Source organism: Gavia stellata, chromosome 1 (genome assembly GCF_030936135.1).
Source record: "Gavia stellata isolate bGavSte3 chromosome 1, bGavSte3.hap2, whole genome shotgun sequence".
Taxonomy (NCBI): domain Eukaryota; kingdom Metazoa; phylum Chordata; class Aves; order Gaviiformes; family Gaviidae; genus Gavia; species Gavia stellata.
The window spans coordinates 112,264,974-112,278,869 of NC_082594.1; the positions used below are offsets into that span (position 1 = coordinate 112,264,974).

Genomic DNA, 13,896 nt, shown 5'->3' on the forward strand with positions numbered 1-13,896 from the left:
TATAAAAATGGTTTAAAGACTGAGGGCTCAAACCGCTATGAACTTCTACCAGTACCCTAGGTTGGTGAGACTCTGTAAGAAGCTTTTAAGTAAAAACAGCCAACTTGGTCTTCAACAATAGGAAATTTAATATAAACTTTTTACAAAGTTTTCAAGACCTTTCAAGATTTCTCAAGAAAGAATATTTGCCAAATTCTCTAAATTCTGTGAAAAATTCCAGGGCTAAAGGAAGAAACTATTAAGAGCATCAACTGACGTCCATTTATCTTCAAGAAGGTAAATCTGCATTAGCAAATCAAGACTGTGAAAATCTTATCAGAATGGTCATGTTAGATTTCAGTATTTCAAATGGAATTTCAAAGCTCTTGGCTTACATTTTACCCAGCCAACACATGACAATAACTGTAGACTGAAGCCACAGTTCAAGCAAGGAACTGAATATGTGCACTAGGACTTACATGATACTTTGGTCAATATTCTGAATAGCTTTTAAGAAAATGGGGATGACTATTTAGACAGTTAAGTACACATGTACTGAAGAATCCTGCTTCAATACTTTTATGGCATGCATACATGGAAAGAAGGAAATACTGAAAATCAACTTAAGTTTTTTTCTTCCCAACTTGCTACTATCTTACAGAAAGCTTAGTGAGATGCTACCCATTCCCAAGGAGTTAATTAATACTTGCCGTGAATAAATATCAAACACAAAAAAATCTTCTGTGCAGCAAGATTAGTCAAGTAACGATTTGTAAAGTGCCATATCATTTGAAGTATGTATTCATAGTGACTTGGTTAAAATTGCCCTAATTAGATAGGGTACTGATAAAAATAAGGTCTAGGATGTTCTTATTTCTGTCTTTCAGTTCTCTCTGAGCACAGAGTAAAAATTGTAAACCTGGCCCGAATTTGGCATCTTGGAAATTTAAGTGAGAGTTTCAAAAGTGCTTTGCAGAGGGTAATGTTCAACTGCCATTGAAAGAACTCCCCTTGGTATTCTTGAAAATCCCACCCTTAAACCTTTATTAAGAATCCCTTGAAAGAGATTTTTGCTTGAAGCCATAAATCTTCCCATCAGATATGCAGGGCAAATCACCAATTAACAGGAGACATGAAGGATTTTCTTGATTACAGTTTGGACATGCATTTCTCTGGAGAGCTGCTTTTGTTCAAAACCACCCCGTCTCCTCCACGTTTGAGCACACAGCATGTTTCACAATCAAAAACCAGACAATTTTAGTGCAACAGAAATATGGGTTTGAATAGTCTAAAATGTTTTCATGAGACAAATTGTTATACAATAGGTGACATCTTACTGTTTTGACACAACATTGTTTCAGATGGCAAAAACATTCTGCGTCTGTGTGACACAATGGCATTGGATCCAAATGATGAACACATGTAGATGTGGTAATAAACATGTTAAAGGCAAACATTAGCACTCAAGACTGTTGTGTAGATTTAGGCTAATCCTTAGAGGATTTTAGGTTCTTGGATCTGCTGCGTCCTAAGCTGGCAGTAGCTTGAGGTGACGAACCACTGCCTGAGAGCAGGTGTGGGAGGCATGCCTGCCATTTTTCAGATATGTATGAAAAGCTGGAGTCCATCTGTTTTCTTCCCCAACATTTTAATGATTTGCTGTATCTCTGATTATCCATGTAACTTAAGCCACAGTGAAGACAACAGTGGAGACAAATTTTAAATAGCATAATGTAGTTCTCTGAAATCTGCTTTGCTCTGATGAGGATTGTAGTTGTTTTTATTTTGTTTGTCTGGGTTTAGGTTTTAAACTTAACATATTAACTACAGGAAACAGTTTGATCAGAGTTCCTGTCAGTGATATAATGTGATGCCTAGCCTTTGTGAAATTTGCTTTATTGCTTTTCTGGAAGACATTGCCCAATGTAGTCTACCAAAGCATCATTCTCCAATTATCTCTTATCTCTACTCTTCTCTATTAAACAATGTATTAAAGGTAATGTTAGTCCCAATTATGTGTAACCTTTTCTTACTAAAGAGGTTAGTAGTATGTCCAGTGGCTAAAACAAGACATCTTGAAGAAATAGCATATTCTTTTATTACCCATTGGATTCAGGATATCCTATTGATTTGGCACTGATTTCTCACTTGAATAGTGGAGAGACTGAAGTAAGCACACAGTGAAAAACCCATCTTACAGAGAGGAGAGGACTTACTTCTAGAATCTTGGTACACAGACATACATAGACTCTTGCAGTGTAATTAAAGTATAGTAAGAATATAATATCCTCGCCCAAATGCTCCCATGCTTGCCATGACACTTTACGTAGAGCACAGGTCTCAATTCTGAAAAAAAAGCTGTCTTGGTAAAGGGTAAACTTAAGCTGTTCCAGGGATGGCAGCCATTTCCATGGCATAGCTGTCTTCCCTGCGTCTCACAATCAAGCACATGCTAACGGCAACAGGCAGAAAGGAAAACTGAAAGGCCTTGTCTCTTCAATGCTCTATTGCTGCACGGGTGACAATCCCTTAAGTCTGTCTGAGATTCCATAACCGTAAAGTTGGATCCAGGTCCATACACAAAATAACAACAAAATACTTATGTTCTGTCCACTCATTCTTCAAACATTTTCCATTTGAAAACACTGCCATGTCCAAATAAGACCACAACAATTCTACCTCATGAGGCTTGAGGTCATGACTTCTGGAGTAATGTGAAAGTCGTATTTCTGTCATATCCTGGAAAACTAGGAACATTGCATTTGTACCCAGAGAAAAAAGTAACAACAGATAAATAGCTTTTTGGGTGCATTTATGTCAAACTGTTAACAAGTTTAGTAAGACATATGAAATAGATCTCTACGTTTGAAATCAGATACCAGCTCCTGGAACCAATATTTACAAACAAGTTATTATTACAAACAACCTATAATAGCATGGTACTGAAGGATCAAGAGAAGCAGTGGAAACTTCATTTCTTGATCCCTGCAAATTAAGGTAAGGTGCTTTTCTGGAAGCCTTAAGCAAATACAAGCGTGTCTTACGGAGCCCAGTACAGGGGTTAAATGAGTGAAATTTAAATGGCTTTTATAAGATTATACTTGTTAATCAAGTGGTCTTTTCTATCTTAAATGCTACAAATCATGCAACTGATACTAAACAATATATCATCTAGGAGATGAACATTAGTATTTTGAAGATTTTATATACTACAACTAATTTAGAAGGTTTTATTTGCATCTGCAACTATAACCATGCCACAGCTTGCAAAACATTCTTTTCTATTCTAATGACAAAAATGAACGCAGCTCCAAAACATGATAGTCTATACCCACAAAATGGGAATGAGTTACTGCTTTCACACCTCTTCAGTTTGTGGTTTATAGACTACAACACAAGTTGATTATGCTCATGCTCCTAATTATAAAAGTTAAGGGAATTTTCATATCTTTCAACGAAGTAATGTCTTCAGTTGATTATAAGTAAGATTGGAAAACAAAACCTTTAATGAAATATGTGACAGAGTTGTACTAAATACAATCACACATTGCTCAGCAAAGCTGCCAATAAAGTGAAACAAATACAACTCCTCAAATGTTTCCATGAAATAAGTAATTAAAGGTTTTCTAGTATGCAGCTTCATGGAGTACAAAGAATAAATCACATAAAACAAAGGCAAGACACTAACAACCCAATTTCATGCAGAATTCCAACTCCTGAAAGGTTTGAAGCCTCAGGCACTTAGAATTTACTATTCTCATTCAGAGAAATGATTTGCAGACCTAAATGAATATTTTAGGTTTTTTTTCTTTGAGTCAAATGATCCATCTGTTTACTAAAACAATTCACTGCAAAGCTAAAGAGGTCATTTCAGGGTAAAACCTCTATCTTAGGAAGGGGTAAAACAAACAGGGTGTCAAGTTGAACTATTTGAAGTATAAAGTGACATGAGATAATGTTTGATGATGGTCAGATTGTATAATCTTTCTGCTGCAGCATTTTTAAGATCAGGATACAAAGAATCGTTTTCTTGGAAGATATAACAGTAACAAAGGTTTCTATTTCTACATCATTATCCTAGTTTTACGCTGTCAAGTAGTGTTGATAACAAACTTTGTATGTAAAAATGCATATACTTTGCAACTTACTAAACAATTTACAGCCACACTATCAGACAAAGAAGCGTTTGTCAGTAGGCTATGAATTTTTAAGTTAAATCACGGCAATAGGCATATGCCAGAGAATGTTTCTCATCTCCCAGTTTAGAATGAGAGATTCCGTTTATTTCAAATCGCTAATTTGCAGTAAAGTTGGAATGCTTTGATGTGGGACTTGGTGGCAGGGGGAAAAAAGTACAACCAGGATAGAATATGTACTTATGGAATCAGCACATTGAGTAGGAAAATGTTTGTCTGAAATGAAACTGTACCATATCACTTAAATTTAACATTACCAAAAATTTCAGTGGTGTTAGGTTTACAATACAGCTTCTACTAAAATCAAGGGAAAACTCCCTTTAGATGGATTATATTCTCAAAATTAGAATCTGGTTTTGCTTCCTAAAATAGAAAAATAATAGAGAAGTTGCCATGTTTCTTCAAATGCCATCACTGTTCCCAAGAATTAGCAGTATATATAGAGAATAAGAGCTGTTCTCAGTGAGGTGATTCCCCCCACTTGTTTTTCTTTTTTTCCTATTCCACGCATTGGAAACAGGCAGGTGGAATTGCTGTACTAGTGACTCGGAGGATACTAGAGTCTAGTAGAGGAAACTGACTTAAGCAAAAAAACTGTATTGACAGTATTGTGTATACTCTTCCAACTCACAACCTTATCCAGTGGCTAAAAGTACAGCACTGGGTCCCAACTAGAATTTATTGATATATCTGCAATACCATATATGGTACAGCTTTGTGCAGCCTAGGGTTTAAAAGAGAGCCTGTTCTGTCAAAGCCAGATTTCCTTTCCTTGAACACAAAAATCAGTCATTATCTCCATCAGAAAATTCCGAGATCATTTGTTTTACTCATATGTTTTTCAAAAGTTTTTCTTAAAGCCAAAGTGGGAAGTTGTAGAGCATTTTCTTTTCTGCACTAATGACTTCCATGTACCTGATTTGGAATAGTGTTTCACAGAAGGTCAGCTGTCTAAAAGCTAGTTCTGTCTCTATTCCATCTACAGCCATGAAATGGGCAACTCCAGAGGCTTTTTAATGGATGGATATTAACACCTATCTTAGAATTGACGAATCATCTTCTGGAAGTGCCTGTTTCTGCCCTCTTACTGCAGAGACACAGAAAGATTGGCTTAGACTTGGCCTAACAACTTTTCATACACGTGGCAAGATAAATCCAATCTTTACATGTAATACTAGAGATCTGCTTGAGTGAAGGACCGTGTTCTACATGGAAAAGATGTTCAAACGAAGGCATCTTCAATATCTAGCTCTAGATATATTTAACACAGGTCTTTGAGTTAGGAGTCTCTGCTGTAGACAAAGTCTGTGAAGAAGTAGTGAAACTTCTAACTAAGAGCTCTGGATCTGAGTGGTTTGGCTGAATCATCAGTGATCTGATTGAATCATCTGAATCAAGCAGTTTCCTTGATTATTTTTGCAGAAAATTCTAAATCAGTTGTTTGCATACATAAATTAATTAAAAATTGAAGTGACTGTAAGAAAGGGGTAGACTAATTACTCTTCAGTTTCTTTTAACACCATTACATTTCTCCTACTATTATGCAAGGACAAACAGAGAAACACAACTATATTTCCCTGGCCAGCAGTTTTGCAGTACAAGAGGAGATTGCTCAAGCTGTATTAAAGGACTTCTATTGAGTCTTACATGTACACAATGTGTGTGCTTCTCTCTTTGTCCCCTTTGTCATTTACCCATTCTTGTATTTCAGAAAGAAACCATAATGAACTCTCTGTGCAATTAAGATCTTGTACTGTTTTAGAGGTCTCGACTCCCTTTGAACCTTTGAACAAAATGCTTCATTAAACTTGCTTTAAGGTGGCTGGCTCCTTGATGTTGAATATCATAATTGTCTATCAACAGAAAAAATCTTTTTATGTTTTTCTATAAACTTGCATCACTTCTTGGCTTATAGAAATTATATTGTCAATGTGCAAAAGTTGCATCAACAGTCTAATAAATCTAACAGGGCACATGATGGTACTATTCATTTTTCCAGTAAAAATTTCTAGGATGACTTTTTATTTCCATGACCCTGGAATTGCAGGAGATCCTTTGTTAGAGGCTATGTTGCTTCTTCTTGTGCCTTGGTTTGGAAGATCCATTTTCCTTTGAAATTTGTGAAGATGACAGGGAAGTTGTAGTGAATCTATGTAATCATGATGATCATGTATGCATCAAAATCAAGTCTTATTCTCCAAACACACTACATATAGACACTAAGCAGGTGAAGAAAAGAATAATAAATCTGGCTATTCTCAATGGAAACCAGAAGAGTTCCCTGTGTTCCGCCATGTTCTGCACAGTACTTATGAATCGTGATGAAGATGACAAAAAGTTGCCTTTTGCATTACTGTTTTCATATCTCTTTTGAGTTTTAACACCCAAGCAAGTGTTTAATCCTTAGTGCTTGTTTTCAAAGCCATGGATATATTCTTTCAAAGCTCTTTAGATAAATGGTGAAAACGACGTTATGAAGACATATGTGTTGCTGTCTTTGTTTCTTCTTTCAATTCCATTCCTTTATACACTTCTTTTATACTACTTTTGAGATTATTAGATGCACAGGCTAGAGGTAAAATACTGATATTACATAGATTTAATCTCATAAGAAAACAGATGCCATCTTTAAAATGATTTAAAGAGTACAGGTGCTTTATATTAATCAAATTCTTTTTTGCTTTGAGTATAACTATGTCAACTGAGGTGCTTATCTGTTCATGTTCTGTTCAGATAAATTACTGCTAATCATGTTTGAGGGCATGTTTAAGAGTTTTTAGACTGGTTATAGATATTATACCATTTCAAAACTATCATAAATATTACAGTCTTAACAGCTATAGTGCATCTGGATAACATTCAACCTGATTCATAAGCATTGCCACCCACTATGCTACAGTAACCAAGCATAAAAGCATGTTGTTATTAGTTTTTGCAGACTACACTCGAACTATTCAGTCAGTATTTCTGAGGTGGGTATCACAGCCTTACCTGCTTGACTATCACTGTATATTTGCATATTACAATAGTTAAGAATTTATTGAAGATTGTAGCCCGTCCTAAATATTTGAACTTATTCCACTTTCTTATAGGAGTTGGCTGTTAGCAGGAGAGGCAGAAGAACCAAAGGTATTATTTTCATTACTCATTGGGAAAGATAGTTTTAAACTGCGGGAGGACAACAGGAACCAGACTGATTCAGATAAACTCAAACCTTTTTTGACTCAAAACATGGAGGTTCAGGTGAGGTACACTTCCAGTGAGTTGTAAGCCTGTTATTTTTAAGTATCAGCAACAAAATTAATTGCACAATAGAAAGATAATCAAGTTGAGACTACTAAAAACCTTTGCAAGTGGCAAAGAACACATTGGAAAAGATAAGGCGTGACTTGGCTGATGTTGCAAGGTGTAGCCATACAAAGCACTCACTGAAAGAAGGGAGCAGGAGTGGGCAAAAGGAATCAGAAAACTTGGCCATGAATTTCACATGATGATATTATGCTATCAGGAGGAGATAAGGGGAAAAGTGTGGGAGCAGAAATGGGGGAAGTAATACTGAAGACAGATCGGATGGAATATATTGAAGGAAACCGGGGAACAGGCAGATGCAGAGACTGAAAAATAGTGACAGCAGTGCTCTTAATGAGAAGTGGAAAGGATTGGAATAGCTTCAGCAAGTCTAGTAGCATAGCAATAACCCTAAGAAACCTAATGACATTTGGGAACTTAAACAAGGCTTCATATCTAGTCCGGATGCTATCAAGGTAAATGAAAATCTTTAGCAACAGCACCACTTGAGTTCTTATTCCAGTGTTATGACAGTTACTCACTGTTCATCAAAAGACTGCACTGTTGAGAGGAGGACTGGGTTATACATTAAATATCTGAATAGAAAAAAAAATCGTCCTCTGAGCATACAGGAGTTCCTATCCCTTTCTGAAGAATACTCCCCTCCTTATTTTCTTTGACAGGAGTCAAAATGTTCAGTGTTTGACAGGGACTGGGCCTTAAGAATAGTCTCCAATCATCACTGTCTTTATATTTTCCTCTCTGCTGCCTATCTCGTAAAATAACATTTCCCAAACCCAGTGCCAGTCACCACTCTTCTTCAATCAAATTCTTCTTAGAGACTCAAAAGTGTCACATCAACCAATCCAACACCTCATTATAAAACAGGGGGTGAAACGTTGGGAAAAGAAAGCAAACAGAAAAGAAAAATGTAAATAGCATCACTTCTTGGTTACCAGGTGCATCTTATCTCTCTCTGTCTCCCAGGCTGTAAATTCCTTAGGGGTAAGGGCTGTCTTAACAAGTGCTTTGTAGAGTGTTCATCACAGCATCATCCATGTGTTCTAGCACAGTGACAAATATGTCACGGAGCTACATTTCAGCTGTTGTGTGTTAGCTTATGCAATACTACTTAGGGATTAATATATGTCACGATTTCTGGTTTGCATAGCAAAACAAAAATCAAGATATTCGGATTTCATTTTCATCTTTCTAGGACGAAACCACAGAAATTAGTGCCAAACCTAACTTCTAATTGGACTGCAACAAGAGGAGATGCATGAGTAAAATGCGTATTTAATTTGCGCACTCTCAGTTTCTTTACGCTGAGATTTGCTGCTGCTTTGTTGAATTTCAACATGCTGGTCAGATTACATGAAACTTGGCAAACTGAACTGTCTTTATACCAAATTTCAAAACAGATTTCTAAAAACTGTCCTGAATTCAGGACTAGCCCTAAATCCCTATATTCTGAGCAATACTATTCACCTATTAGTTGACAGCAGACATTCGAAGCACATGTACTTTTATATATGTCCATCCAATTTCTGTTTAGCTGTATACCTGCATAATCTTTCCACTTTAAGTGTGCTGATTTCAGTTGATGTTAATGTAATTTAATCCCAAATTCATGGCATATTGGCCGTTTTTAACCTAGCTCTTTCAAAGGTTTTCCCTTGAAGCAGAGGCATGGGGGTGAGCACTTTCTTTGTACTGCCTATAGTGTAGGTTTGCATTTTTCCCTCCACCTATCAAGAGGTGATACTAAAAGAGAAATCAGTCATTTTTTGTCTCCTCTGATACACTGATCTTTTATACTTTCTATTCATATTCCAAAATTACAGTGGTAATACTTCTCATTTGCTTCATTCTTTTCTGCAGTTTCCTAATCTGCTTTTCTAACAATCTCAGTGAAGCAGGTAGGTTGCATAAATAGAAAGATTTTTGCCCAGTGGCATAATACGTTGTGTTGGGCCACAAAAAAGGATAGTTTCAGGGCTGGGATTAGACCTGAGAGATCACAGTTCACCTTCTTAAACGCCAATCAAATTTTACTTCATGATCTACATATATAAAGTTGAATTGCAATTTGCACACAAGCCTAATAGTCCACTTAGAAAACTACATGTTTAATACATGTTTTATTCCTTCAGGTAAACCAAGGCACGTTCATATTAGGACCACATGACAACAGGTCGTATGGCTTATATTCCAACAATGAATGAGAGCAATATTTCACATTTGAGCTAACAAGACACAGGAGAGCTGTTCAACAACTTTTGGCCTCTTATTTCTTGTGTATATGCGCTGTGGTCGTCACAGACTTAATAATAGCTAATATTAAGAACAGAGCTAAAACCGGAGTTTCAGCTAGCTAACAAGCAATGCCACTCTTGTCACTCTCCTTCCTTGTAAAAGAAATGGGCGTGCAATTGTATAACTTCCCTCTGCTTTCATGTGGAACAGAATTACACTCACTTGTTATTTGTACCACCATTTTGTGGCGAGTCCTGGAAAGAAAATACACACCCTTTTATCAGTGCTAGAACATGTCACTACACTTTAAAGTGATAAAAAGCAGCCGAGAATTTGGGGCTACATACATTTTGCTTCCTAAACCTCAGGTCTTAGAGTATTAGTTCTCCTAAATCTACTTTAAATGAAAAGTGCCACTGCTAAGCAGAATTGCTAAGTCCTATTGCTAGCCAAATATAGGAGGTCTGAAATTATTGATTACTTAAAAGAACTGCTTTGGCACCAGCTGCAGGCTACTGATAAATAGTGCAAATGCAAGAAATGGCTTATTTTGTTAGTGTTTGGTTGGAGTTATTTTCTTAGATGCTGCGTATGAAAGATTTAGGCAGCTGTAAGGAGTGAGCTGAGATTACCTCTCATCTGGTGTGGGGGAACCCAGCCAGGGAGTTAGTGTGAGGTGTAACGGGCTCTCCAGTCAGGTTTTCTCCAGTAATCGCCACAGGGAAGTAAGGACACACTAGAACATACGTCTTGCTATACAACCCCAGTGCAGAAGGGATAAAGCAAAGGTAAAGCAAAGGTAACGCTTATTTAATGAGGATCCATGCCTGTGAATAGTATTTTCAGCATCTGACTGAATTCCAAGTCTCAAAGTACGTGACAGAAATATATCCATTTACTACAAGATGAAACATTATACCTAACCTATAATCACTGGAAGGCTTATTTTTTAAAACTCTCCATTCAGTATTGAAATAAAGACTTTTTTCAATTTAAAATGAAAGAAGAGTAAAGACATCATGCTGAGGAAATTATGCAAATTAAACAGAGTCCATACAAACCAATTAGTTTCAAGATCAGAGGTGACACATTTTCTAACTAATACCAGTTTAAGCTTTTATTTATGAGCCTATAAATAAATATACCCTCACATGAACATGTACAAAAGAAGATAAAAGTATCTGCAGAAGAGGACCACATTAATTTCCATGCCACTAATGTGTTATATTAATAAATAATAACCTCTGAGGAACAGTTTATTTGTAAATTACAGAATTCCTATTATTGTCCTGTAGTCATGAGTTTACACAGGATTTACAGACTAAAAATTTGCTAAGACCATGGACATAATAGCTAGATGCCTGGGGAGTCTTATAACAGACCCTTTGATTCAGAATATACTAGAGCAAGCATTCATTTGGTGGTTTTCCTTGTGTCCACAATAACACCACCTGCCTTAAAATGGCTGCTTTGAGCCAGCTCTCCCCCAGAGCAGACAGTCAGCTAGTGCTCTCCAGTGCATTGCATGCTCTTAATAGTGATGTACTATTTTTTCCCAAATACCACAGAATCTATTCATTTGGGAATCTGTGGCAAGCTGGACCGAGGCCAGAGAGTAGTCCCCCCGCTCTGACTGCTTCTGGCAGAATCGCCATCCGCAAACCTGCTGCTTGTAGCAGAATTTACTGGAGGTGCATGGAAACTGTACTCATGGCTTCATAAGGAACTTTGCAACTCTCTATTTTTTTCCTATTCAGGAACAAAATAAAAAATATGCAAAGCCTGAAGTATTTCTTTGCTGAAGAGGACATTCTCTGATTTTGTCTTTACTACTAAAGTACATAATAAATCCTATGAGAAGCATTTTAGAAAAGAAAATTTAAATGTCTCCTCAATCCTTATCAAATCACTTTCTTTTTAATTTACTTTTTAACTTTTTTTCATTCATCTGAAAATTTTTTATTTTGATAAATCACCATTTCAGAAGAAAAATTGTTTTGCTAAACATTAACTTGCATTTCACACATTAACTTTCCTGCAAAGGAATTACATTTTAAGATTGATTTTGTACCAGCTATCCCTATTGGAAGGCTGTGCCAGAATTTTACTCCTCTGATGCATAGATGCCTTTTTCTAATTTATAAGTTTATTTATAGCCACTTCATGCCTTTAGCATTGTGCCAATATCATCTTTATGTTTGATTGTTACCTTCTCTTTCCCTGATGGATATCTCCTGATGAATGCTTTTGGGAGCAAATGTTCTCCCTCAACTTTGTTTCTGCATCACTGTTTACCAGTTGTCATTTTCTGATTGATGTATACACTCAGGTGTTTTTCCTTTATCATTTCACAATCATGAAGTCTCAAATTTGTGGTAGATAATCTAAGTCCCCTAGTTTATGACCTTGTTCTTCACATACTCAGTCCCACTTCAATTTTGCTAGTTCTTATGGTCAATACAGCTTTCCCTAAATGATGTTCTGATATTATTCTGTATTTATGATATCTCCAAATCTTATCATACATCATGTTCTCATACAAGGATGGTTAGGAAAACTAGTAGTCTAGGGCAGAGCAAAGACAAATATTTGAAAGATTCCACTGTAACTTTACTTCAGCTTCTATTTTTCTATAGTTCTCCCATCAGCATTACTCTGAGCTGATGGCACATTGAGTTGCTTACTCAATTTACTGATCTTATACTAGTTTCAATCTTCTGCAGTGTACTTTAACTTTTGCTTACCTAGAATAGAAAAAATACATACCCAAGTCCAGGTGTATCATATATCTATTTTTATCTCATTTCAAGGACTCAGTTATTAAAGAAAAATATCAGATCTCATCATTTGTCTTCATAGTCATCAAATATAGAAAATCTTACTCCACTTTCCTTTTTCCCCCTCCCTTTCTCAGTCATAAATATGAATCTCATTTAACACCACTGTGATCACAGTGTTTTTCACAGTAAAAATCAATGTGCCTGTCAACACACAGTCTTTTTCCATCCACCATGCATCCACCATGCTCTAAACACAAACCATGCAAAACCACAGTTTCTCTCCAATTTAGACCTATTACTACCAGCATAGCTGTGAACATGTCAGGCAAGTGTGGGTAACTGGAGAGCAGGACATCTCACACCTTGGGTTTTTAACATTGACTTCCAGCTTCCCACCAAACCTTTCCACACTGTTCCTGGTATTCTACCACCATGTCCCTTCTACTGTATTTTCTACCTCCCTCAGAGAACCCCAAGCCAATGTCCATTCTCTCCTGCTCCATCAGCACTACTTCTGCACACCTCTCCTCACAGGAACCATGCTCCACACTCTCTGGATTTCTCTACCTTGACTCCTCTTTCTGTACCCTCAGCTACTGGTGGAGCTCCTCAGGTTGGCTGAGGGGCAGACAGGAAAACAGTTGTGGGAAGGGGGAAGCTCGTGCTCCTCGCCAGAACTTACTCTGCTTCTAAACATGCTTTTGCCCGGAATGAGCCTCTTCCATTTTCCAGGCCTCAATGCTAACATTCGTAGAGTCTGGAAGAAAAATCTGCTAAGTCTGTTTGGAATATAAAACAAGCTGAAAATGAAATATAAGATTCAGCCAAAGCGTTCTTTCCAAATTTGGTATTTCCTGGAAGGCTGCTTCTCTCATACCAGGTCCTCTTTAAGTCTTTGGTCAAAACCAACATATCAAAAAGAATGGGCCTTAGCATCAGATTAGATCTTTTTACTGTTCTTTATTCAAATTAACTAAAAATAATTTTGAAAAATTTCAGCGTAGAAGCAAATGGAAGTAAACAGGGTAGATAATGAATCCTTCTCATGGCTGCTATGACTGGAACAACACCACTTTAATAAGGCACCGATTTTTTTCCCCCCAACAGTTTGTTTTTAATAACCCCCCCAAAACTCCAGAAGTATTCCAAGGCACCTTGTGGTCTTTGCAATGGTAGCCTCTGTAGCACAGTGCAACAGTTAAAACTTCTGAAAAAGCCTGATCCTTTGGGAAACAAATAATCCATGTTTGTTTTCCCTGCCTGAATTTGTATTCTTGTGAAAGATGAGACTCCAAGAAAACTCCAAAGTAACCCACACACACACACACTGAAACACTGCCACTGGTGTCTGCGTAACGACCAATAAAATAGGCCAATGATTTTGGGGGCATCACGTC

General features: G+C 36.9%; 1 protein-coding gene across 1 annotated transcript in view; it reads right to left on the minus strand.

The window, feature by feature from the left end:
* The window catches only part of ROBO1 (roundabout guidance receptor 1), a 530,296-nt gene that overhangs the window by 327,861 nt on the left and 188,539 nt on the right, over positions 1-13,896 (minus strand). The gene's annotated exons all lie outside the window — the stretch shown is intronic.